At 38.8% G+C, this 27827-nt stretch overlaps 1 pseudogene across 1 annotated transcript in view; it reads left to right on the top strand.

The window, feature by feature from the left end:
* The window catches only part of LOC311187655 (cytochrome b-c1 complex subunit 6, mitochondrial-like), a 38833-nt pseudogene extending 11066 nt beyond the window's left edge, over nucleotides 1-27767 (top strand). Inside the window, exon 2 of the transcript in view lies at nucleotides 27491-27767. The product of the transcript in view is annotated as a cytochrome b-c1 complex subunit 6, mitochondrial-like (transcript). The remainder of the gene's footprint in view (nucleotides 1-27490) is intronic.
* The last annotated feature ends 60 nt before the right edge of the window (nucleotides 27768-27827 follow it).

The following is a 27827-nucleotide window of genomic DNA, read 5'->3' as shown; positions in this document are numbered from 1 at the left end:
CAGGCCAGAGGTGTGGGGAGTGGGTGAGAGGATTCACCAGAGACAGAGTGGGCGACAGAACAGGTAGATCTACTAAAATACATTGCTGAGAGAGGAAACAGGAGAGGTCTGCTGTGCCATGTGGGTAGCTCCCTGGCTGGCTGCAGAGACTGCTGATAGCTTCATAGTGCTGTGCTTAACCCCTTGTACCACCAGGAAGGCCCTATTCCATGTTGCTTTTATGGATATGCTGAGGCAATACTGAGAACATAAGGCCTTTGGAATTATGTCTTCCATAATTCTGTGGGGTCAAGAATTACAGCGGGGGCTTCCCCGGTGGCGCAGCGGTTGAGCGCTGGGTTGCGAAGCTGCCAGCTGCTTCTGCAGCACCGGTTCGATCCCCGGTTGCTCCATGGTCACCAGAGAAGGGTCCCACATGGCGCGCAGACCTCTCCAGCCTCCCACTGCTCCCCTCAGCAGTGTACTTAGGTTCTTCTGCCTGCTCTGCTCCCCACTCTGGCTCTGATGAATTCTCTCACCCTCCCGCGCTTCTGACTGCACCCAGTGCTTGTATAAATAAATAAATAAATCTTAAAAAAAAAGAATTACAGCGGTAGGATAGTATACAGGAGTCAGAGTAGGTTGGCAGGTACATACATGGTATGATTTGGGAGGCACACCACACAAATATGCCTACCCACAAATATCTTCACTGGATTGTCATAGACACTCAACATGAGATTTTAGGGTTTTTATGTTTGTTTGTTTTGTTTTTCCTTGTCAGTGGGGAAAGCTGGAGGGGGGCTTTCAAATGCACATACACTTAAGAGAATTCATATATGAAATCTTTTATCACTTAATACTTTAGTATTTAGTATTTTTCCTATTCCAGGAATAGAAAAGAGGTCATATTTTGCAGACAGGAAAAGCTGGAATTGAGTTCTGATTCTACCATATATTGTATAGCTTGCACATGATAATCTATTCTAGCTTCACTTTCTTCTTGAGATAATGCTTATGCATAGACACTTAAAACAACCACAATGCATTGAATATCTGGTATGAATAACTGTGGCAGAGTGGGAAGGGCACTGGAATTGAAGTCAGGAAATTTTGTGTCATCGCCCACCTGTTTCACTCTTTTATCTATTACTGTGTCATGCACTGTGCTAGGCACTGTGGATACAATATGGAACAATTGAAACCCCTGCTTTCCTATATCTTAAATTTTATTTTAGTGCTAACCTACCTATTTCTATATCCTGTTCATGTAGAGAAGAATTAATGTTCTTCACATTTTAGAGGTGGGAAGGTAGGGATTAAATGATACATTGGTGAGCAAAATAAATATGATCCTTTGCCTCATTGAGTTTATATTTTAACATAGTATAAACTAGTGAGATAATCCCACAAATAAATACAGGATTAAAGCCATTATAAGTCTTGAAAGGTAGTCAGTGCTTATCTCTTTTCTTGTTGCTCAGATTCTTCTAGATTTCCCTCATCTCTGTTACAGTCTATGGGTGGCTATTGCAAGCTTTCTGCTCTTTTTAACTCTCCTATTCATGTACTGTTTGCTTACTCTCAAGTGGTGAGTTTGTCTCCTATTTCATAAAAGCTGGAAGGTGTTGAACCTCTTATTCATCCACTTGTCATCTTTTATGTGCATGTTGATTTGCATTTTCACCCATGTTTTTGTCCTATCAGAGGAAAAAAGTGGCTTTCTTTTTTTTCATGTTTGGCAATTTTCTTTATTTTAATTTTTTAATTTTTTTTATTTTATATATTTTTACATGGTTTTTCATTTTTGCACAATGTATGCATTTTCATCTTGGTTATAGTCCCCATACAATTCCCACCACCCTTATTTTGATCCTACTCCCTTCTCCCTCCACCCCATAGTATGTCACTGGTTTATAGTTGCTTGTTGATTTTGATTTTTACTTTCTTATAATTAGTCTTTTTCCTGGTTTCTTATTTAGGTTTTCTAAATTCCTGCTATGAGTGAGACCATCTGCTATTTTTCTTTTTCTTTCTGGCTTATTTTGCTGAGCATAATCCCTTCCAGCTCCATCCATGTTGCTGCAAATTGCATGAGTTTATCTCTTTTGATTGCTGAGTAATATTCCATGGTGTATATGCACCCCTATGTTTATAGCAGCACTATTTACAATAGGTAAGCTATGGAAACAACCCAAGTGCCCCCAAATAGATGACTGGATCAAGAAGATGTGGTACTTATACACAAAAGTAGCTTTCTATCAGCCCAAGTTTAATGTCTCCATCTTTGTTTTAGACCCACGGTGTCTTGCTTTTCAGAGATCTCTTTAACTGCTTCCTTTCGCTTGTATTTTTAACCTCTTTGTCTCCAAACAAAAGGACACATTTTCTTAACTCTTCCCTGCACAGTCAAGACCTGTACAACACATACAACCAAGTTCCCATGAAAGTATATAGTAGTATATAGTAGTCCAAACATATCACTGCCTTTACCTAGGTCACTAATTGTTTCTTATTTCCGAAACAATGGACAACAGACAAATTTCAGTTCCTTCCTACATGTGCCCCACCCCCACTCCTTTTTTGGCATGTGAAGCACTTTGCTTTTTAATGCTTCTTCCTCCAAATCTTCTGCTTCATTAGTTTCTAAGATATTACTCTCTCCTGTCAGTACCCCCTTATCACCCTCAGGATTAAGGACAAAATCTTTTTTTAAAAAATATTTTATTTTATATAATTCTTACATCATTTTTCATCCTTATACAATGTATGCATTTTCATTATGGTTACATTCCCCATACAATTGCACCCCCCCCCTTATTTTGACTCTAGTCCTTCTTCTCCCCGCACCCCCCACCCCCAGTGTGTCTCTGGTTTATAGTTGCTTGTTGATTTTGATTTTTACTTTGTATTGATTAGTCTTTTTCCTGGTCTCTTATCTTAACTCTGAAGGCATGCCTATGTAGATATTATACTGCAATCCCCCCTCCCCCCAAAAAAGCGAACTACTTGTAGATCCCTGAGTTCATTAAGCTTTTTCACTTTACAGTTTTTGCTTAAATAGTTACCATTAAGAAAAAATCCTTCTCCAAATTATCCCTTGCCCTCTTGGCAAAGACCTTATCTATGAGCTAGTTTAGTTTCTATTTCCCCTAGGAACTTTTACTTCCCACTGCCACTCCCGAGAGTAGGTTAAGTACTTGTCCTATATGCTTCTAAGCGATTGCTTCTCTTGGAATATGTCACGTCTTATTACAATTGAAGTATGAAGTTAGTCCACAAACTTGGTAATACAAGAAATTTCACATTTTAAAGTGTTCTTTAAGCAACCTTTATAGTCAACATCCTGCCAGGAACATAAGCTATGCAATATCAGTCAATACTTTAGTCTCCTAATGGGTTATGCAAATATTCTGAGGTCTTATGCAACACCAAAAAAGTACTTGGGAGGCCCTTTTAGTCATTAATCATTAATGTTTCCGTCAACTCTCTAATATAGTCTATGATGTACCTTTTTGTGTTAACCTGAAATGGTGCCTGATGATGGATGAATGGATTAAGGAGATTTTTATATATGTACAATGGAATACTATTCAGCCATAAAAAGAGATGAAATCTTGCCATTTAGCACCACAAAATGGGTTGAACTGGAGGGATTATGCTATGTAAAATAAGTCAGAAGGAGAAAGACAACTACCATGCGATTACACTCATTTGTAGAATATAAGGGAAAAAAAAAGAAAACAAGCAAAATAAAACCTTAGATGATGTAAATAGAATGGCAGTTACCAGAGGGTAGGGGACAGAGGGAAGAGAGCAGCCAACTGGTTGGTAATTGATGGTGAATGGACTTTTGGTGGTGGGCGTAGCGTGATATAGACAGGTGCTGAAGTGAGAAACTCTATACCTGAAACTTGTACAGTGTTGTAAAGTTATAAAAAAACACTGTGATTCATATAATGCAAAACAGACACTTCTCAAGTTAGAAAAAAATGAGCAACTTATTTGTAAAACAGCTAACTAGATTACATATTTCATTCTTTTAAAGTCACTGTGTTAATCAAGTGTTCAAGTTCGGTGGTTGAACAAAAAAGAAATTCCTCTGAGGTTTTGCCCCCTTAGGCTACTGCCAATAAATTTTGAGGTATTCTCCTTGCCACCTCTAACCTCCAGCAGACCCCTTCCTTTTGTCCAAAATATAAATACCTTTTCGTCATCAGTACCCTGAAAGGAATTTCATCTGTCCTCTTGAGACTTGCATTGACACTCCCAGGCATAATCTCTCCTAAGAACTTGGATCTTGAGAATACAAAAGCCAGGAAGGTAAGTCTGCAGACAACTTCTCTTTTGATCCTGGCAACAGGGGAGGAGACATCCCTTTGGATGAGGCAAAGAATAAAAAGAAGCCTGGCTATCTTGTAAAAAAGAGGAAGAATTGAAAAACAAAAGCAAAATACAATTATCTCAAAATATGTTGTTGCATACTTGTGTGTTTTTGAGATTCTCCTTTTCACTAAATTGTGAGTGCTTTTTAGTGTACTGAAGAATTTTATTCCCTAATATTTCAGTAGAGAGTATACAGAGGAGGTTCACTATACTATTTGGGAGAAGTCCTGAAAGCTCGCAGAAGCAAGTACAACTTGAACTAAATCTTTTTTTTTTTTAATTTTTTTTTTCATAGAGGCATGCTTTATTTATTTATTTATTTGTTTGTTTGTTTTGTTTATACATGCACTGGGTACAGTCAGAAGCGCGGGAGGGTGAGAGAATTCACCAGAGCCAGAGCGGGGAGCAGAGCAGGCAGAAGGACCGAAGTACACTGCTGAGGGGAGCAGCGGGTGGCAGGAGAGGTCTGCGCGCCATGTGGGACCCTCCTGTGGTGGCCGGGGAGCAGCCGGGGATCGAACTGGCGCTGCAGAGGCCGCGGGCAGCTTCGCAACCCAGCGCTCAACCGCTGCGCCACCGGGGAGGCCCTTGAACTAAATCTTAATGACTAAGGGAAGTCAGTGACTAGGCTTGGTAAAACAGAATTGGTATCAGGGGACCTATATTGACAGAAGCTTAGAGATATAACAAGAATCTACTTTTCAACATCTATAGGTAGGAGATGAGAATGAAAGTATTGACACTCCCAGGCATAATCTCTCCTAAGAACTTGGATCTTGAGAATACAAAAGCCAGGAAGGTAAGTCTGCAGACAACTTCTCTTTTGATCCTGGCAACAGGGGAGGAGACATCCCTCAAGCTTTGGGCTCAAGCTTTGGAACATTTGCCTGACTTTGAATCTGGCTCCATTATTTAAATCTATGAAGCCTTGGAATAATCATCTAGCTTCTCTGTGCCTCAGTTTCTTTACTGGCAAAATAGGATAACATACTGTTGTTGTTGTTTTTTATTTTTTTTAAAGATTTATTTATTTATACAAGCACTGGGTACAGTGAGAAGTGCGGGAGGGCGAGAGAACTCACCAGAGTCAGAGCGGAGAGCAGAGCAGGCAGACTGATGAAATACACTGCTGAGGGGAGCAGCGGGCAGCAGGAGAGGTCTGCACGCCCTCACCCGGTGGCCGGGGATTGAACCGGCGCTGCAGAGGCTGCGGGCAGCTTCGCGGCCCAGTGCTCAACCGCTGCGCCTCCGGGCAGGCCCAATAACATACTGTTGTGATGAGATCTGAGTATATTAACACAGCGAAGAGCTTATAAGACCATTACCACACCATGAACAGATTGAATTGTGAGCTATTATTGCAAATTTTCCTTTTTTTGTTTTTGAAGGTTTATTTATTTATGCATACAAGAGCTGGGTTATAGGCCAGAGGTGCGGGGGTGAGAAGACTCACCAGAGACAGAGTGGGGGACAGAATAGGCAGACTGACTGAAATATACTGCTGAGGGGAGCAGCAGGAGAGTTAGGAGAGGCCTGCTGTGCCTTGTGGGTAGCTCCCTGGCCGGGGATCAAACTCATGCTGCAGTGGCTGCAGATAGCTTCACAGTGCTGCAACTTAACCCCTTGTGCCACCAGGGAGGCCATGCAAATTTTTCTTTATAGCAGTGGCAAGTCAGTGAAGGACTGTGAGTGGACATATTTGTGTTTTGAAAAGGTCACACTGGCTACAATGGAGACTAGCCTGAATCTGATTTACTGTAAGGTGCAAAATGCATCAGAAGGTTATTGCAGTTGATCAGTCAAGAAATGGTGGTGGCCAGGATTAGTGTTTTAGTAGTGAAGATGGAATGATATATTGAATAGATGGATGTCAAAGATATTTAGAGAATGGAAACCCTATGACTTTGCGTGTGTGTATGAAATGGTGGTTGAAGATAAATGAGAGAAAGGAATCTAAGATGAACCCTGTATTTCTGCTTTAGGACACTGCTTGAGAAATCATGCTACCATTTGGTACTGGAAATAGAGAAAAGGAAGATGATAAATTGATTTATTGTTTGTGTATTCATAATCCTCATGTATATTCTTGTTCTTTGAAACAAAATAACTGAATTGTATAATTCATTAGTGTCTTGAAATCATGTATTGAAGTTTTAGCTAAGGATATTTTAAGATAGTCTGCATTAAGTAGATTTTATCATTGTTCCAAGAAAGATATATTTGCCCTTCCACACCTTTCTTTGATAAGTTCAGATTTGTTTTTTACATAGTTCAAGTACATTATTGAGAAGAATCCTTTGATGATTGATGTAGAAATATCAATATACCATTATAGAGCATTGGTAACTTTGTTTTGAATCAGGAGTCTATCAACTTTCCAAAATGAAAGGATCCTTGGAAATAACTAGTTTACAGTCTAAAAATCCTATATTTATTCATTTACCAAACATCTACTGCCTACTAATATACAAGCAAAAGGAAATCTTGTTTTTGTGGGCCTTACAATAATCAGAAGTGATAGATGATATTCAAATAATCATATGATAAATGTTCAATTTTTAAGTTCTACTACTGTGAAGAAAAGTGTCTAATGGCAGTATAAGATTTAGAAGCAAAGGTTCTAGAATCAGCCTGATTGGGCTGGAATCTTGTTTCCTACTATCTGTGTGATATTGGGCCAGTTATTTAACTTCACTCTGTGTCAGTTTCTTGTGAAAAATGAGTTGATGTTAACTAGTCTGAGGGAGATAGAAGAAGATATGAATATTCCACGTAGGTGGAGCACCATGTGTACAGCCTCTGTGGTGAGAGTACTGAATACATGAAAAGTGTCAATAGAAGTAGTCAGGTGCCACAATGTTTAGGGCCTTGAGGCCAAAGCAAATATTTTTATCTTTATCCGAGATGTAAATGAAGCCATGAAAAATTTTTAGCAGAGAAGCTGCATGATGAGATTTGCATTTGGAGAATAGGAAATAAAAAGGCACTCTGTCTGCAGTATGGAAATAAAGTCAGACCGAGTAAATACAGAGAGATGTATTAAGACTGTAATATTTCAGGAAAATTATGATGGTGATTTGGATTAGCATGGGAGGGGAAATAGATATAAGTGGTTTCAAGGGATGATTGAACAATTAATTGAGCTTGATTGAATTAGACATGGAAGATGTAGTTATCAGGTATCTAGGATCATTCTTTGGTTTCTCACTGTGAACTGTTGAATGGACACCATTGCCAAGCAGATGAGGCTACTCTGCTTTAAAACTATGCTACTTGGGCAGTGGGATCAGATGGAAGATCGTGATTCTGGTCTTTGACATCTGGCATTTGATGTGTGTTTGAGACTTTCCTGTGAAGATTTTTTTTAAAGATTTATTTATTTATGCATACAAGAACTGGGGTATAGGCCAGAGATGTGGGGGGGGGGGGCAGTGAGAGGATTCACCAGAGACAGAGTGGGAAGCAGAACAGGCAGATTGACTGAAATACACTGTTGAGGGAAGCAGGGGGCGAGACAGGAGAGGTCTGCTGCGCCATGTGTGTTGCTCCCTGCCTGAGGATTGAGCTTGTGGCTGCAGACAGCTTCATAGTGCTGTCTCTTAACCCCTTGCACCACCAGGGAGGCCCCCCTCTGAAGATCTTGAGAAAGCAAATAATTAGGTCTGGAAATTAGAACAGTAATTTAGGTGAGATACATATGTTTGAACATCATTAGCATATATATGGTAATGGAAGGTGTGGGAATGGATAAAATGACCTAGGGAGAATATAGAGTCAGAAGAGATGAGAACCTCAGAGAGTTCACCCACTAAATATTAGGATAAGTAAAAGTGAATGAAAAGTTCTATCTTTAACATGTATAAGTTGGATATATGGATACAATTTAAATTGTAAGATTCCAGATCATGTGATCAGGGTTGGAATTTACAGCACACATGAGGAGATTTACCCTACATAGTTGCAAATATATCTCCCTTATTATAGCAGGAGGGAAAGCAAAAGAGTATGTAAGGAAACCATATAATCAAGAGGATAAGGAAATTTCCTTCTGATAGCTTCAATTTTGTTTTCAAAGAGGCCAAGTCATATGCTGAGATGGGAAGAGGGAATGAGAAGATTGAAGATACTGGGAAAAGTTTGTAATTGTCAAGAATGGAAAAATGTTGAACAGAAACATGTAATGGTGTTTCTGAGTAGTACTGTGGGTTCATTTAAAGTTGAATGATATGGGGCCTCCCTGGTGGCGCAAGGGGTTAAGCACCACACTGTGAAGCAATCCACAGCCTCTGCAATACAAGTTCGATCCCAGGCCGGTCAGGGAGCAAACCACATAGCACAGCAGACCTACATGGCACAGCAGACCTCTACTGTCTGCCTGCTGCTCCCCTCAGCAGTGTATTTCAGTCAGTCTACCTGTTCTGTTCCCCACTCTGTCTCTGGTGAATCCTGTCAACCCCCACATCTCTGGCCTGTACCCCAGCTCTTGTATGTATAAATAAATAAATCTTAAAAAAATAAAGTTGAATGATATGACTATTTTGGAACTAATCTATCATGGTGAGAGGAGCGGAGACCAGGAGAACTTGGGAAATGGAAAAGGCTGAGACACAGGACAGTGATTTTCAACAATATAGGAACAGAAGGAACAAAACAGCTCCCAGGAAAATGGAAGTGTTTTACTGAAATGTTGTGGAGCTAGCTCCCACCTAGAGTAAGATCCGGTTACAGGATAATTAGGGAACAGAAAAACAGCCACCACGAAACTTCCAGACCACCTAGTACTTAATCAATAGCCTGGCACTTCATAAACACTTACCTGCTTAGGTATTGGCACAGTGAAAATCTGAGAATTAGATTCATTAGGGTTGGATTTATATCATAGAAAGTTATGATAGAAAAGCATAGGGGCAAGTTTTAATTGGGGCATGGAAGCTAATGTAGATTGCATAAAGAAAGGAAGGAGGCAAAGTCTGGTTGATGCATTTGGAAAAAAAAAGTCAAGTCTGAAAAATTGAAACATGATAATAGTGGCTGTGCTTAAACATGTAAACTAGAATGAAAAGAGATTATGGGAACATCATTTATCTTCTCTGGCTTCTGTTTTCTCATCTGTATATGAGCCATGGTAATAGATGGTGTATGCCAAGTATGTATGTGGGTGTATACATTTGTACATATATCTCATTTTCTTTTTTTAAAGATTTATTTATGCATATAAGGACTGGGGCTCAGGCCAGAGGTGCGGTGGGGGGTGGTGGTGAGAGAATTCACCAAAGACAGTGTGGGGAGCAGAACAAGCAGAATGAGCGAGTCAGGAGAGGTCTGCTGTGCCATGTGGGTAGCTCCCTGGCTGGGGATTCAACTCGTGCTGCAGTGGCTGCGGATAGATTCATAGGTTGCGTCTTAACCCCTTGTGCCACCAGGGAGGCCCTACCTCATTTTCTTTTGGTAGTAGGTCTGAAGAGAATCAGGAGGATCTAGGAGCTTCTGAAAAGCCTCCCACCCACTTTTAAGGAGTAAAATCAAGGCTAGGAGGTATTAATCATTCTAATGCACCCATGGATCTTCAGTCAAAGGAAGACATAGCCATGCTTTGTAGTTGTGATCCTTCTAGTGAAGCATGGTGACCTGAGATAAGCAGCCTGGGGACCTTAGTAACAATGTTTTGCTTAGTCCCTGGTATGAATCTTGCTTCATGTTAGACCATGTACTGCCATGAGGCAGAATGGACCTGGGTGTGGGGGGGGTCCCATGACTCCTGACCCTTTACTCACACCTTGGTATACAACTGTACAACTCACGTCTTGGTATGTAGTCACGTCATATCTAACCATGTACAGCTGCCAATGCATACCCACCCGGAACCTTGTAGAAACTGAAACTGTATGTAAGCCTCTGACTTCCCACAAAGGGCGCTCAGCCTTGGGATGCGAACCCGCTGAGTCAGCACCAGTGCATTAAACCTGCTTCTTGTTAGCCGGGGTATCCACATTTCCTTTGTGCCATATAACATTAGGAGTAGTTCTCTTTTCCTTAATCATGTTTTTTTTTTTCTAATCCAGCAATGATTGATCTCTAGTTATGGAATCAGTCATTTCTTTTATCTAGCAGGAAGACGTGTGTAAATTGTTGATGGAATTAGTACTGATTCAGTAAAAGGAAACTCGAACTCCAGGACATTCTGATAATAACCAGAGTATATGTCATGAGCTGTCAACATGTGGAAAAGGTGAAGCAGCATGACACTAAAGCTATGTGAGTGTGCCATCAAAATATCATTCATGGGGCCTCCCAGGTGGGCAGCGGATTGAGCGCAGTGCTGTGAAGTTGTCCGCAGCCTTTGCAGTGCGGGTTCAATTCCGGGCCGGCCAAGGAGATTCCCACATGGTGCAGCAGACCTCTCCTGTCTCGTCTGCTGCTCCCCTCAGCAGTGTATTTCAGTCAATCTGCCTGTTCTGCTCCCCGCTCTGTCTCTGGTGAATCCTCTCACCCTCCTGCGCCTCTGGCCTGTACCCCAGCTCTTGTATAAAAATAAATAAATGTTTAAGAAAATGTTACAAACTTAAAGAAAATATATCATTCATAAAGCTGTGGCAGCAACTCAGGTTGGTGGAAGAAGTGCTGCGGTACCTGAGGGCATCTCATGTTAGTGGAATCTTCAGATGATCAGAGAGCATCCTCCAGCACTTACATCCTCTTGTTTGCAACAGCGAGGACTTCGAGGGCCTCAAAGAACAACATTGAATTATTGTCATATTGTATTTTGTCACTGTGGAAAGCTTTTATTTCAGCGTTTTGTAGTTATAATACTTGTAAGTGGAGTAGCTTAGTGTTTTTTTTTTTTCCCCCTCTCCTTGTTAGACACTAGGTAAGAAAAGTGCTTCATAGCAGAAATGTGGCCCTGCTCAGGAATGAATTACTGGCTAAAAGACTATGTAGAAAATGAGAGATTGGATTATATACACAAATCCTTCTTGAAAACTTAGATTTAAAAGGATATGAACTTTTAAAGGATTTTGATATGTATTGTTAAATAATCCTCTAATTAGTTTATAGGCTCTCCTGTAGTTTATTTTGCCCCTCACATAACTGGCAGGAGGTTGCTAATGCACAATGACATGACAAGTTATGCAACTTTGTTGCAGGAGGTCAAGGGCCTTGGGCTAGGAGGAACTTCCTGGTTTGCCTTGTCAGGGTGCTTTCCTCATCTGCATGATCAAAGGTGGCTCACTACCAAGGCCACATTTGAAGCAACAGGATGGAGAAAGGGGGAAAGGAAAGAAAAGGTCCATTTCTTTTAAAGACATGCACAGAAATTCAAGATAACACTTCCATTTACATGTCTCAGGCTAAAACTTAATCTGATGTCACAGATAGCTGCTACATTTTGAACAGGCTACATTTGTTCAAAAATGTAGCCTTCATTTTTTTGAAACTATGTGCCCAGTTAAAGCTTAAGGTTTCCATTATTACTAAAGGAAGAAGAAATATTAGGGGACATCTGGTAATATTAACCGCACTACCCCCAAAAATCGTGTACAAGTTCATATTCTACCTGTAGCCTGAGGTAAAGCTCACACTTTGTAGTATTTTATTTATTAACTTTTCTTGGATTATAATTTTTTAATTGAAGTGACTTTGATTTATGTTTTTTATATATTAGAAGAATAAGATCCCCCACTGAAGTGTTGTTACCACACTGCACCTACCCCCAAGGTATCCATAGTCTACCACCATAGTCCACTGTGCTCCCTCCCCACCTTGCTCTTGCCTCTCCTCCTCTGGTAGCTTCAGAGTCAACTTTCTAGGGCTTGTTCATGGTTTGATGTTATCTGACCCTTTGCTCTGTTTCTCTATGTTCTACATATAAGTGATAACTTTGGTGTTTCTCTTTCTCCTTCTGACTTATGTTACATAGCAGAATCCCCTCCAGCTCTATGTTGCTGCAAATGGCAAGGGTTTATCTTATTTTAATGGTTCACTGGTATTCCATTGTGTATATACATCCCAGATCTTTTTAATCCACTTTTCTGATTAGGCTGTTTCCATATTTGGCTATTGTAAATAGTGTTGCAATGAATATAGGAGTGCATATTTCCCTTCAAATTACTGATTTTGTATTCTTCAGGTAGATGCCTAGGGGTGGAATTACTGGGTCATGTAGCAGATCCATTTTTAATCTTTTGAGGAATGTTCATACTGTTTTCCATGGAGCATGGACCAGTCTAATTTCCCAATAATCATAATCCCAATAATCCCAGTTGTGGTTTTTTTCCATATCCTCACAAGTGCTTGTTTTTGGTCTTTTTGCTGTGCGCTATTCTCACAAGTGTGAGGTGGTATTGAATTGTGGTTTTGATTTGTATTTTCTTGACATGCACCTGTTGCCCATCTGTATCTCTCCTTTAAGAAGTGCCTATTTAGCTCTTCTGCCCATTTTTTGATTGGGTTATTTGACTTCTTTTTGTTGGGTTGTATCAGTTGTTTGTAGATCTTTGATATCAGTCCCTTGTCAGAGGTATGGTGTGCAAATATTTTTGCCCATTCAGTACGGTATGTTTTTGTTTTAATGTTTCTTTCACTGTGCAGAAGCTTTTCTGTTCCACTTAGTGCCAATTATTTTTATTCTTTTGTTTTCCTTGCTGCCAGAGACAAATCCACGAAGACACCTCTGAAGCCTAAGTCATGGAGTGTTTTGCCTGTTTTCTTATATGTATTTTATCGTTTCAGATCTCACATCCGACTATTTTGAATACATTTTTGGTACAGTGAGAGATAATTTCTAATTTCTTCTTTTGCATTTGGCTCTCCAGTTTTCCCATCACCATTTATTGAAAAGGCTTTCCTTGCTCCAGTGCATAATCTTTTCTTTAAAAAAGATTTATTTTTATTTATTTATGCATATAAAAAGTGGGGTATAGGCGAGAGGTGGGTGGGGTGAGAGGATTCACCAGTGACAGAGTGGGGAGCAGAACAGGCAGAACTACTAAAATACACTGCTGAGGGTAACAGCAGGCAAGACAGGAGAGGTCTCCTGTGCCATGTGGGTTAGCTCCCTGGCAGGGGATCGAACTTGTGCTTCAGTGGCTGCAGACGGCTTCATAGTGCTGAGACTTAACCACTTGTGCCACCAGGAGGCCCCACTTTGTGCCTTTTAATTGCTAAGTTTGGTTCATTTAATATTGATATATGAAAATCTGTTGCTGCCACTTTGTCCTTAAGTTTGTGATTCTAACACTTTCCTTATTCAGTTATTTGTGTCAATTTTCCTCTCTTTGATTTAGATATGAGATCTTTCTACATTTCCTGGAGTCTAGTGTTTGCAAATTCTGTCAGCTTCTGTTTATCTGAGAAGACCTTTATTTCTCCCTTATATCTGAAGGAGAGACTTACAGGATAGAATATTCTTAGCTAGCAGTTTTTATCTTCAGGTATTTAGATCATGTCATTCTAATCCCTTCTTACCCATGTTTTTTTCTTCAGAGAAATCTAATGTTAGCCTAATTGAGATTCCTTTATAAGTTATCTACTCTTTCCTCTAACCATCTTTAATATGCTTTCTTTGTCTTGAACTCTTGGAAACTTCACTACTTTGTGTCTCATTTGGTGTGGGTCTCATCTTGTTTAGGTACTCTAAATTTTTAGTACCTTTAACTTCGTTCATGGCTTTGTATATTTAGTTCCTTTCCAGGTTTGGGAAATTTTCCTTTATTATTTCCTTAAAAAAATTCTCACCCCCTTATGGGATATACCTGTTATTATTATTTTAAAAAAATTATTTATTTATGCATACAAGAACTGGGGTACCGGCCAGAGGTGTGTGAGGTGAGATGATTCACCCAAGACAGAGTGGGGAACAGAACAGGCAGATTGACTGATATACACTGCTGAGGGGAACAGCGGGTGAGTGAGGAGAAGTCTGCTGCACCATGTGGGTTGCTCCCTGGCTGGGGATCAAACTCATGCTGCAGAGGCTGTGAATAGCTTCATAGGTGTGTCTTAACACCTTGCACCACCAGGGAGGCCCTCTGTCAGTTTTGAACTCTCTGGTAGAAAGAACAGATCCTCCATGGCTTTGTGATCGGGTTCTAGAGATTTGCTCTCTTTCTGTGGTGTAGTATCTCCCTGAGGACTCAAGTTACTGTTTGTTGTGTTTTTCTGCCTCCCCATTATTTGCTTTTGGGGCTCTGTTGCTGATGATAGGTTTGCACTGGGCCTGGCTCCACCCCCTCTCTAACTGGTCCAGGGGTCTTATGGGGGCCACACATAATTTAACTTTTAAAAACACATTAGTTTTTAGATCAGTTTTAGGTTCATAGCAAAATTAAGAAGAAGGTACAGATATTTTCCATATTCTCTTTGCCCTCCCATATGCAGTCTCCCCTATTAGCAACATCCCCCACCAGAGTGGTACATATGTTACAACTGATCAACCTATATTTACACATAATAATTACCCAGTCTTTAGTTTACATTGGGTTCACTGTTGGCATTTTACATTCTATAGGTGTGCACACATGTATAATATCAAATATTCACAATTTTGGAATCAATGCAGAGTATTTTTATTGCCCTAAATATCCTCTGTGCCCTTTCTATTCCTCTCTCCCTGCTCACTCTAACCCCTGGCAAACACAGATCTTTTTACTGTGTCCATTATTTGCATTTTCAGAATGGCATGTATTAGTGGTTAAAATTATGCAGTACATAACCTTTTAAAATCAGCTTCTTTCTCTTAATAATATGCATTTAAAATTTCACCATATCGGGCCTCCCCAGTGGCGCAGCGGTTGAGCGCTGGGTTGCGAAGCTGCCCGCAGCCTCTGCAGCGCCGGTTCGATCCCCAGCCGCTGGGTGAGGGTCCCACATGGCACGCAGACCTCTCCTGCTGCCCGCTGCTCCCCTCAGCAGTGTACTTCGTCATTCTGCCTGTTCTGCTCTCCGCTCTGATTCTGGTGAATTCTCTCACCATCCCGCGCTTCTGACTGTACCCAGTCCTTGTATAAATAAATAAAATAAATCTTTAAAAAAATAAAATAAAAGGATAGAGCTTTATAATAAATAAATAAATAAATAAAAATTCACCATGTCTTTTCATGGCTTAGTAGCTCTTTTCTATTTCATAAGGAAAATACTGCATTTTCTCAATGTACCACAGTTATTTATCCCTGCTACCACTGTCTTAGTTGTGTTCATGTTTTGACAGTTGTAAATAATGCTGCTATAATATATTTATGTGCAATTTTTTGTATGGACATAAATTTTAAACTCCTTTAGGTAAATATCAAAGAACACACTTGCTAGATTGTTAGTTAAGAGTTCGTTTAGTTTTGTGAAAAGTGACCAAACTATCTTTCAAAGTTGCTGGACTATTTTGCATTTCTATCAGCAATGAATAAGCGTTAGTGTTGTCCCATGTCTTCACCATCATTTGTTGTTGCCAATGTTCTGAATTTGTTTTGACAATTCTATCAGTATTAAGTGTGTAGTGGGTTTTTTTGTCTGTTCCTTCAATAGACTTGAGGGTAGAGAACATCGTGTCTTGCTTGTTTTCATATTTACAGCCTTGAATACAAAATGGATACTCAGGAAATGTCTGTGAAATGAAGATCTGGATAGATGCCTGTGACAATGTCAGCACTAAAACAGCAATCAACGGCCTAGGTTATAAAAATAATGACTCAGGTTCTGGTTTGATGAGAAGATTCTAAAGTCATTTAAGAAAAATTGTCTAATCCAAGAACAAAAGTTTCTAACAAAAATAGTGAGAAAGAGGGGGACTAAAAACACCCATAATTTCGGATTATGAAATGGATTCAGAGCTTTGAAGTAGATGACTCTAAAACACTACTCCTCTTAAAACAGGACATTCATTTTTATGAAAGACAATAGGTCCTCTGAAAGAAACTGTTTTTTTTTTTGTCATAAGCACTTAAAAAGTAAGCTTACACGAGGTTATTAGACTGTATGAATCTTCAAGTCATGCATGGGAAATATTATTTTGAAGTCAAAGAACTAATGGAGATGTATGAGGAAGACAGGATGCTTCAGTATTTTTAAAATAAGGACAGTCAATAATTAAAAAGTATTAATTTCTACTTAATGGAAAAGAGAATAATATTGCATTTTCTCAATGTACCAATGTTCTCAATGTTCTCTACTACCACTGTCTTGGTTGTGTTCATGTTTTTGTAGTTATAAATAATGCTTATATGGGAGGAAAGAGGAAAAAAGGGAGAAAAAGGAAAAAGAAACTTAGAAAGAAGAAGGGAGGGGGTCAGGAGAGAGGAGCATGAGGGAGAAACAGTAAAAAGCAAAAGCTTGAAATGATAAAATACCCTTCATGTTCTGAGTTTCAAGTGGACTGCCTATCCAAGCCAGAATAAAAATCCTCTTGCCTAGAGATGCTAACTTACTGGAACTCTTTGGAAGCATGTACAGTTGAATTGTTTGAGCATTCAGTTCCCAAGTTTCAAAACATGATAAATGTTCCTATTCTGCATTTTGAAATAGGTACTAGAGCCAAATTCTGATATTCCTTGATTCAGGTTTTTAACAATGTTTATAGTCTAACAGTGAAATATTAAAATTGCCTAATTAAAAATGGAGTTAAAGTTGTTTCTGATGAATTTTACTGTAGAAAACAAATTTAGGAGAAAAAAACACAAAATCTCATTGCACATAAGGAGAAAGTAAAGATGTTGTTTAGTCTTGGGAAATGGCAGGCTTTCAAAATAATATTAATTAGAAAAGCAAGATTTAGGGGGAAGCTTTGCAAAAAATTTGAACTGATGGGAAGTGTGAAAGTCATCACTGGTGACTACCAAATTTTGGTAGTCTCTGATTGTTTCAGGAATGTTTTTTCTTGGTATGGTGCCCCTTGATAAGCACAATACTAAGGTACTCTGACCTGTATCCCTCAAATAAGATCACCCACCATTACTAAACAGGAATAGCAAAAATTTAAGGAAGACTGTATCAAACTCTTGTATGGAATGTTCTTCATTCATGTTTTCAAAAGGGAGGAAATGCGTGATTTCCTCCTTTCATAGCAAACCTCAAAAGTGTTATACCTGTGTGCATTATCTCCAATTCTCACCTTTCGCTTCTTTCCTGAACCCACTTTATTATTTTTTTAGATTTATTTATGTATGCATATGAGAACTGGGGTAGAGGCCAGAGGTGTGGGGGGTGATAGGATTCACCAGAGACAGAGTAGGGAACAGAACAGGCAGATCTACTGAAATACACTGCTGAGGGGAGCAGCGGGTGAGACAGGAGCGGTCTGCTGCACCATGTGGGGATTGAACTCCTGCTGCAGTGGCTGTAGATAGCTTCATAGTGCTGTGACTTAACCCCTTTTGCCACCAGGGAGGCCTTCCTGAACCTACTTTAATATGAGTTTTGCTGTAGAAATTTCATTGACTGAATTCCACTCATTTTCAATGTCCCTATTATCTCCAATCTGCAAATTCATCAGACCATTATCAGTCTTCATCTTACTTGGTCTATCAGCTGCTTTGACATTGTCTATCACTCTATCCTTAAAACATTTTCTCCACTTAGTTTCTGGAACACCACACACTTTGAGTTATTCTGTTATACCCCTGGCCTCTCTTTCATCTGCTTCTGTGGTATGTCCTCATTTCTTTGACATCTCTATATTGAATGGTCTCAGATCTCAGTCATTGTTCCTCTTTTCTTTACCTTGTCTACTTATACCTTAGGTGACTTCATTTGATCCCATGGTTTTCAATACAATCTACAAGCTATGGTTCTCAAATAATTATCTATAAGCTCTGGACATTCTTCTAACCTCCAGAGTCAAATATCAAACTATCTATTCATCTTCTCCTGTTGGATATTTAATTAGGAGCTCAAACTTTGTGATCCAAAACTAAATTCTTGCCCAATCATCCCCAGGCCCCACAAATAGTTATCTAGTTGTCTGTGACAAAATAGAGACATCATCCTCTGATCAATAAACCATATCAACATCTCCACTGCTATCAGCTTGGTCCAAGCTGCAAATCTAGCTAGGATTATTGCTTCGACCCTTTCCATACACAGTAGTCTTTAAAAAATGTAAGTTACATCATGCCACTTACTGACAACTGCCCAATTTTTTCCCATTATACTAAAAATAATTGGTAAATTCATTACCATGGCTTATCCTCTGCTGTAACCCTAATCCTAGCCTTTTGTTTCCTATCCCACTGGTCTTACTATTCCTAGAATTACTGAACTGATTCCCACCTCAGTGTTTTTGAGTGTGCTATTTCTTCTACCTGAAAGATTATTACCTTTTTCACCTGGTTCATTCTTTTACTTCATTGAGGTTCTTGATATCACCTTTTCAGAGAGGCATTCCCTGGCCACCTTAACTAAAATGAACCCTCTATTATTTTCTTTTTTTTTTTTTTTTTTTTTTTTTTTAATTAATATTTTATTTTATATAATTCTTACATCATTTTTTTCATTTTTGCACAATGTATGCATTTTCATTTTGGTTATATTCCCCATACAATTGCACTCCCCTCTTATTTTGACCCTAGTCTTTCCTCTCCCCGCCCCTCCCCTTGTTTCCCCACCTCTTCATAGTGTGTCTCTGGTTTATAGTTGCTTGTTGATTTTTTTTTTTTTTTCATTTTTATTTTTATTTTTTTTTATTTTTTTATTTTTTTTTTTTTATAAATTTTATTGTTATATTCCCCATACAATTGCAGCCCCCCATTCTGACCCCAATCCCTCTCCTCCCGCCCCCGACCCCCTAAAAGTGTCTCTGGTTCATAGTTTTTTGTTGATTTTGATTTTCACTTTCTTATAGTTATTCATTTTCCTGGTCCCTTATTTAAGTTTTCTAGATTCCTGCTATGAGTGAGACCATCCGGTATTTTTCTTTTTCTTTTTGGCTTATTTCGCTGAGCATGATCCCTTCCAGCGCCATCCATGTTGCAGCAAATTGCATGTGTTTATCTTTTTTGAATGCTGAGTAATATTCCATGGTATATATGTACTACATCTTCTTGATCCAGTCATCTATTTTTGGGCATTTGGGTTGTTTCCAAAGCTTAGCTATTGTAAACAGTGCTGCTATAAACATAGGGGGGTCCAACCACTGTGGAAAGCTGTGTGGAGATTTCTGGACCTACTAAACATAGAGCTTCCATATGACCCAGCAATTCCACTCCTAGGTATTTACCCAAAGGACCCTCTATTATTTTCTTTCATGTTATCCTGCTTTATTTTCTTTATGGAACTTAAGTTGTCTGATATCTTTATTTATCTGGTGTCTCCCACAACAGCAAGTTAGTTTTATGAAGAAGCCAGATACTTTGTGTTGTTCATTGCTGTATCCATAGTGCTTCAGACTATGCTTGACATGTAGTAGATTTACAAAAATTATTGTTGAATAATAACAATATCATATCAATATTTATAAGTTTTTATCAACACACCTTTCCATAAATGATGGTACTATATGTGATATAATATCATATTTCCATGTGTTTACAGTCTCTACCTTATGGACATGAAAGAACATATTGGTAGATTACCTTTAAGAACTATAAAACCTGTCAAGTATATTTTGTATTCTGTTTTTACTTAGCACAGAGGGGGTAGGACACGCTGTTATTTACTTTTTAAGTTGTTACATGTAGTGAATGTTTTGGGTACACAATATATCCTTGCAAACAAGTATTTGGCAGCATCTGAGGTTAGGGAGAAGGGTGCTGAACAAAAGAGACTGTTTCAAAAGAGACTACTTTGCTAATATCAGAGAAATGGTGCAATTCAAGATATTGCTTAGCTCTTGGCTGAGGCTTAATTTTAATGGAATATAAGGTACATCTAATATAATTTTTTTGAATAGAATATAAAGTATGCATATTCAATAATAATTTGACCTGATTCAAGAAATTGACAACCTAGCTGGATTTTTTTAAGGGTTGTAAAGGCCTGTTGGTAAATAGCTGTGTGGGATTATAAACTCAGTAAATTTCTGTTCTGCTCAGATTAGGGGCAGATTCTGAAGTGTGTAAAGTGCTTTATGAATTAACACTGCAAACATGGCAGTTGCCTTGGTAGCTCAAAACTAAATTCTCTAGCTTTGACAGTGCTTCAGGAAATTTGTTAGTTTGATGAACTCAGAATGTCACATGGGGAATTATCTGAAAAAAGAATTAGGTAATAGGATGACTGTATTTCTTACAATATTTTTGGAAGATGTATCAAAAATATCAATCAATGCTGTTAGTATAAAATGTTGTCAAGGACAGATATAATCATATATAACTAGATGTTTTAATAGTATTTGTTAGAAATAGAGTCTATATGTATTTCGTTTGTCTGCAGTGATTTTCATCATTAAGCATGTGCCTAACTTCCTTGTGTATTTTTGTGAAGAATGACTGATAACAACTTGACTAGTGGTGAGCATGATGAAACTGTCTGATTCAAAGTCTTTTTGTGTTTGAAAGTACACAGTCATCTTTGGCATTCTTTGTGGATGACTCCCTTGAAAAACGTAGTATTTACTAGTTATTGTCTTCATTGGATTTGACTCACCATTGGTTCATAGGCTGAGTGTACTCTTATTGAGCCATGTGTTGATCTTAGCCCTCAGATCTGGGAAGATTTAGAGGTAATAAATAATGATACTGACTCATGATCAAACATACCACAGAAGCTATGAATAGGCATTTATACATAGTTGAGTGATCTCCTTGAAACAAGATTAGCTTTTTTTATATATCCCATACAATTTACCCCCCTTATTTTGGCCCCAATCCCTCCATTCCCTCTCTCCCCCCATCGTGTTTCTCTGGTTCATAGTTTTTTGTTGATTTTGATTTTCACTTTCTTATAGTTATTCTTTTTCCTGGTCCCTTATTTAGGTTTTATAGGTTCCCGCTATGAGTGAGACCATCTGGTATTTTTCTTTTTCTTTCTGGCTTATTTCTCTGAGCATGATCCCTTCCAGCTCCATCTGTGTTGCTGCAAATTGCATGAGTTTATCTTTTTGATTGCTGAGTAATATTCCACGATGTATATGTACCACATCTTCTTGATCCAGTCATCTATTTTTGGGCATTTGGGTTGTTTCCAAAGCTTAGCTATTGTAAATAGTGCTGCTATAAACATAGGGGTGCAGGTGCCCTTCTGAATTAATGTTTCTGTGTCCTTTGGGTAAATACCTAGGAGTGGAATTGCTGGATCATATGGAAGCCCTATCTTTAGTAGGTTGAGGAATCTCCACACAGCTTTCCATAGTGGTTGGACCAGTTTGCACTCCCACCAGAAGTGTAGGAGAGTTCCTTTTTCTCCACATCCTTGCCAACATTTGTTGTTGCTAGTTTTTTTTTTTAATATGTGCCATTCTCACTGGTGTGAGATGGTATCTACCAAAAGCAATCTACAGATTCAATGCTATTCCAGTTAAAATTTCAATGTCATTCTTCAAAGAAATAGAAAAAATATTGATGAAATTCATACGGAACCACCAAAAACCCCAAATAGCCAAAACCTTCCTGAAAAAAAAAAAAGAAGGGAGTGGAGGTATCACTCTTCCAGATTTCAAACTATACTAGAAAGCCATAATAATCAAAACTGCATGGTATTAGAACAAGAACAGACACATGGACCAATGAAACTGAATTGAATACCCAGAAATAAACCCACAGATTTATGGTCAACTAATGTTTGACAAAGGAACAAAGAATATGCCCTGGAGCAAAGAAAATTTGTTCAGTAAATGGTGCTGGGAAAACTGGGTTGTTACATGCAAAAGAATGAAACTTTACTACCTCACACCATGCACAAAAACCAACTCAAAATGGATTAAAGAACTAGACATAAGACCTGAAACCATAAAATATATAGAAGGAAATATAGGCAAAACACTACATGACATGCACCTCAAAGACAGGTTTACAGACACATCACCCAAAGCAGTGATAGTGAAGGCAAAGATCAACAGCTGGGACTACATCAAATTAAAGAGCTTCTGCACAGCAAAAGAGACAATAGCAAAAACAAAGAGAAACCCCACCGACTGGGAGAACATTTTTGCACACAACACTAATGATAAAGGACTGAACAAGATTAGTTTTTCAGGACGTCAGTGCTTTGAGTCACAACTTGAAACCAGGATGGGACACACAGTATATTAACTGTTGAAAGAAAATGAAAGTTATCCCAGGGTTTACTTTTATGAGAGAAAATTTAACTTCAATGATGTAAAATTAGTTGAAATGACACAGTCTTATTTTTTCTCAAATTTTATTATTTTTTCAATCATTTATATTGTTATATAATTTTGGGTGTACGTCTACACACCTCCATAAGTGCACATGCTTTACTCATTATCCACCAAAGCTCTGATGCTGATATCCCATCCACTTCCATCCCCTATCACCCTCCTCCCTATTCTCTCTTATAACCAGTATATTTTTCACAGAGTCTGAGACTTACTGGTGTATTGCCAGTTGGTTTTCTTTATTTATATTCCGCAAATGAGTGAAACCATCTGGTGACTTTCTGACTTATTTCATATAGCATGATTATTATTTTTAAAGATTTATTTATTTATGTATATAAGAACTGGGGTACAGGCCAGAGGTGTGGGGGTGAGGATTCACCACAGACAGAGTGGGGAACAGAACAGGTGGATTGACTGAAATACACTGCTGAGGGGAGCAGCGGGCAAATCAGAAGTCTGCTGCACCATGTAGGTTGCTCCCTGGCCAGCCGGGGATGGAACTTGTGCTGCAGAGGCTGCGAATTTCTTCACAGTGCAGTGCTTAACCACTTGCGCCACCAGGAAGGCCCTCTGCTTTAATTTTTAAAAGGAATCTTCATTATATTTTCCATAAAGGAAAGGAGGCTAGTCTTTAGAATCACATATCTTTTTGTATTTATATTGTATGACCTTGAGAAATTTAAACTTTCTGAACTAATCCATATCAAACATCTGGCAAAAAGCTTGATACATGGTAAGAGATTAATAAACTACAGTCATTATTATTTTGTTTACAAAGTCCCCTGGCAAAATTGGTGCTAGATTTCAGATGTCCCAGTCAATGACTTCTCATGTAATACCATTTATATCTATCATTTCACCCAGAGATGACATTTAAACCTTGTAATCATACTGTTTTTCCATGTTTCTTTACTCAAGCACTGCGTCTCTATTTCCCCATTTTCTTCTTCTCCAAACTCTATTTTTAGATGCCTTAATAATGTGAATATATCAAATTTCATAAAAACTGAATTTTTTTACCCAGTGATAACAGAAATAATATGTCTATTCTTCTTTTAGGTGTTTTTTTAAGATGCCACTTTAGTTACATTACAGGCTCCATTCTTCATTTTCTAATAAGTAATTATTTGTCCCTGCAACTTGGCCTCTGCCTTTACATATAGAACAAGAACGTATGGACATTTCAGATATTTTGGAAGAAACTTTTTTTTTTCCTCTGTCAGGGTAGAGATGGAATTTTTCTATAAAACTACATTGTATAGGTGACTGTATTATTAGCCTTGTAGCACTTCTCTGTCCCTTGCTTTTTTACCTTTCCTTTCAGTATGGACTATACCAACTGTGAAATCCAGTGAAAGTCACTTATCTAAGTGCCAATTTTAGTGATTGTAAATATCTAATACAAACCTTATATACCTGTTGATTTGTTAAAATAACCCAATGAATTCCTTATAAATTATATAAAGTGAAACAAATGCAAGAAATTATTGCTACTAAGAAAAAATGATCACTAAAGATAGATAATGCATCAAAAATGTAGCAGAAGTTGGAGATTAATAATAAGTGCCTAGTTATCAGTTGTGAACAGGTTAATTTTGCTGAGTTAGTATAGGCAAATGTGTAGGTTGGGGGAAGTTATTTTCAAGTTTTTGCTTTATAACAAGGTGGTCAAACACAACTCCCACTTAAACATATAGAGCACTTTATTATTCTCACAGCACTTTTACAAACAACCTCATTTAATCTTCAACACATGATCTCCATTTTATAGATGGAAATTGAGTTAGCTTGTTAGTGGTTGAGACATGGCTGAAACCCATGCTGATATTTATACCATTGTGTTTTTATTATAACACACTCCTCAGCTATATATTTGTTAGTTTATACAAAGATTAGTCATGTCAACTTTTACAGTACCTTACTGTGATTCTAAATTTCCCTTAAGATGGCTTCTAGCCATACTCTAAATCTTCCCAGTCTTGTGATTTGGAGAATATGTACCCTGGCCAGAAATACCTGATTTGTTTTTTCAGTGTGCTTGATTATAATACAGGAAGGGAAGTATTAAAAATTATGCTGAATCCTCTAAAGTTGAGACAAGGGGAAAAAATGGCCTGTGATAATTGCCTATGATAATAAATTCTTGAGAAACCATATTATTGGTAAGTACCTGGAGTTTCTCCAATAATGCAAGGATTATCTCAGTCAACTCTTAGAAAGAGGGGTTATGTAGCATGGCTTCGAAGAGATGGGGAAGTGAAGCTGAAAACAGAAAATAGCTTTATAACTGCCATTCCAAAGGAGATTCTCAGTGGGAAGCTGCCTAAGCAATAGTGTTATGTGAAACTCAGTGGATTGAAACAGGGAAATTGCCCTTTGCAATGATTTTAGGCATGTAAAATGCCTTGTGTAGTGGTTAGCAAGGGCTCTGATACTAGACAATTCAAATTCAATCTTCACCATTTATGATCTGTGTGACTTACTAGATGTTAATTTCTCTGTGTCTCAGCTTCTCGTCTTTAAAATGGGAATAAAATTTTTGCATATATCCAAGGCTGACTGAATATTATGAGATAATGTATGTAAAGTACTTCGCATGGGGCAGTACCTGGGATGCTGTGAATGCTGAATAAATAGTAGGTTTTATCATCATCATCTTCATTTTTTTTTAAAGATTTATTTATTTATGCACACAAGAGCTGGGGTACAGGCCCGAGATGCAGGGGGTGAGAGGATTCACCAGAGACAGAGTGGGGAATAGAACAGGCGGATCTACTGAAATACACTGCTGAGGGAAGCAGCAGGCAAGACAGGAGAGGTCTGCCTCGCCATGTGGGTTTCGCCCTGGCTGGCCTGCCTGGCAGCCTCCACTGCAGAGGCTGCTCACAGCTTCACAGCGTGACGCTCAACCCGCTGCGCCACCGGGGAGGGCCCATCTTCATTGCTACTGATAATATCACTTGTCATTTTTATATTGTTCCTTAGAAAAGGTTTAGCTGGCATAGTATTTGAAAAAATAGGTTTTCAATGAAAGTTTATTAAACTGCTACTCTGTAGATATGTCATGAGGATAAAACTGTGTGGTGGGATTGATGACGTGGATGGTGACAGTAAGTAGAGAGAGGTTCAGAGGGAGGCTTCAGGTAAAATACATACAGGATGGATAACGTAGAACAAAAACACTTACTTGCTGGTCAGTAGAAAGTGCTCGAGAGCTCATTTTTTTTTTTCAGTTCCTATTTCTGTTGCCAATAAGTTCTGTGAGCTTGAGCAACTTAGCTTCTCTGGGTATTTTCTCATTTTAAAAATTAAGGAGTTAATAACTGATGAGCGGTTATTGATTGTGGGCTGGAGGGTAGGGAATATATCAGAAGCCTTTTAAAATCTTGCCAGTCTAATTTCCATCTACCTTCTTCCTTTTATCTTCAGGCCCTTTCTTCCCTTGTGAAAAATCCTATCCTTCCTAGTAACCATATAGTATATAAAGTACTGCATTGCACAAGTGACAATCCTGTAACCCAGAAGCCAAGGAAAGAATTGTTTTCATGTTCATTTTGGGAAAGAAAGTCTACGTGATCCTAGATGTAATTAAGGAAATCCCTTCATGGGTTTGTAGATTAAATAATTCAGAAAGCCAGCTATCCAGTTTCATACCTTTGCTTAAATGTGTTGGATTGATTCAGGAAATGCTATTTGATAGCTTGAATCAAATTTCAGTAGCCTACATGTAGAATAGAAGCAAGTGATTTGACTCTTAACATTTATGCTGTAAATGACAAAAACTATGAAATATTTAAGGATAGATGGAGGAGAACTTTATTAAGATCTGAAAGCATTTTAAGGGAAACCTGATTGTGCTAGTCTTTATAGGTAATATGAAAAAGTTTCTCTTTGTCAGACCTATTGCCATGAATCCAAAATTAACTGGTGTATTCATCTCATTCTGTGGGAGCAACTCCGTGGAAATCTGTGCCCTTGTGTTGACCAAATCTTTGTACTACATAAAATTCCTTTGGAGGGCAGCAATGAGCTGGCAAGTAGGGAAGGAGGAATTTGGGAGAGAGGTTTATTGTACTTCACTAATAGAAATGGCATTCTTTTATGATTTTATAAGGCTAAGAAAATATTTCATGCTATTGATTCAACATGGCTAGCTAACTTATATGCTGGACTTCCAGAGAAAAGTTCTGTAATCCTGAGTGAAACATGTAGCATAGTTGATTGGAAGTACACTGAATTGGGAATGACTTCTGTCCTACTTCCAGCTCTCTTACTAACTTGCTGTGTAATCTTGAGCAAGTCTGAGTTTTACTTCCAAATATATAAAGAAGGATTGGACTAGCATTTTCTCCAATATGCCTTCTGGCTCTAAAAGTTTGATACGAAAATTCTTCTATGTAATAATTGAAGCCTACCAACATTAGAATATTACAGATGGACCAGGTAGGATGAAGAGGATGGGGCAAGGAAAGAGGGCCTGTCTGTTACTGGAACCCAGCCGCCTCAGCAGTGGGAGCTGGCAGTAGAAGTGGTGATCTCTTGCCCTGCTGCTCCACCATAAGTCAGTTGGAGCAATTGGTAGTCAGAGCCCAGTAACTGCCTTTACGTCCCGGATTGTGGAATGGACCAATCAGGTGTGAGCTATGAGCTGATTAGTGCTAAATGGACCAATCAGCCACAGTATTGGGAAAAAAATGGTCCAATCAGACTTGTGGGTGTGGCACCCTGAAAGAAGATATAAGCCAGTGTCACAGGGAGCTGGGAAAGACTCTCTGTACAAGCTTTAAAGCAGAGTGTTCCACTTCTTGGTTCTGAAGTGGGGTAGCTACCGCTGTTGCTGCTCAGCTTGAATTCAGAACGTAGCCCCACACGGGGCTGGAGGACGAGCAAAAGATGCTAACCGGGTCCGGAGATCCCAAGGAGGAGGAAGCGGAGGAGGAGGAATTAGTGATCCCCTGACAACAATGAGAGAACATTGCGAGCAGCTAGAGAAATGTGTCAAGGCTCGGGAGCGACTAGAGCTCTGTGATGAGCGTGTATCCTCCCGATCACAGAGGAGGATTGCACTGAGGAGCTCTTTGACCTCTTGCATGCAAGGGACCACTGTGTGGCCCACAAACTCTTTACCAGCTTGAAGTAAATGTGCAGCCTTATTCGCCCCAGCTTTCGTCACCGGGGCATCAGGATAATTCCTTATGAT

The sequence above is a fragment of the Talpa europaea genome (genome assembly GCF_964194135.1).
Source record: "Talpa europaea genome assembly, chromosome: X".
NCBI lineage: Eukaryota > Metazoa > Chordata > Mammalia > Eulipotyphla > Talpidae > Talpa > Talpa europaea.
The sequence above is the reverse complement of the archived record's forward strand: the minus strand, read 5'-3'. Positions and strand labels throughout refer to the sequence as shown.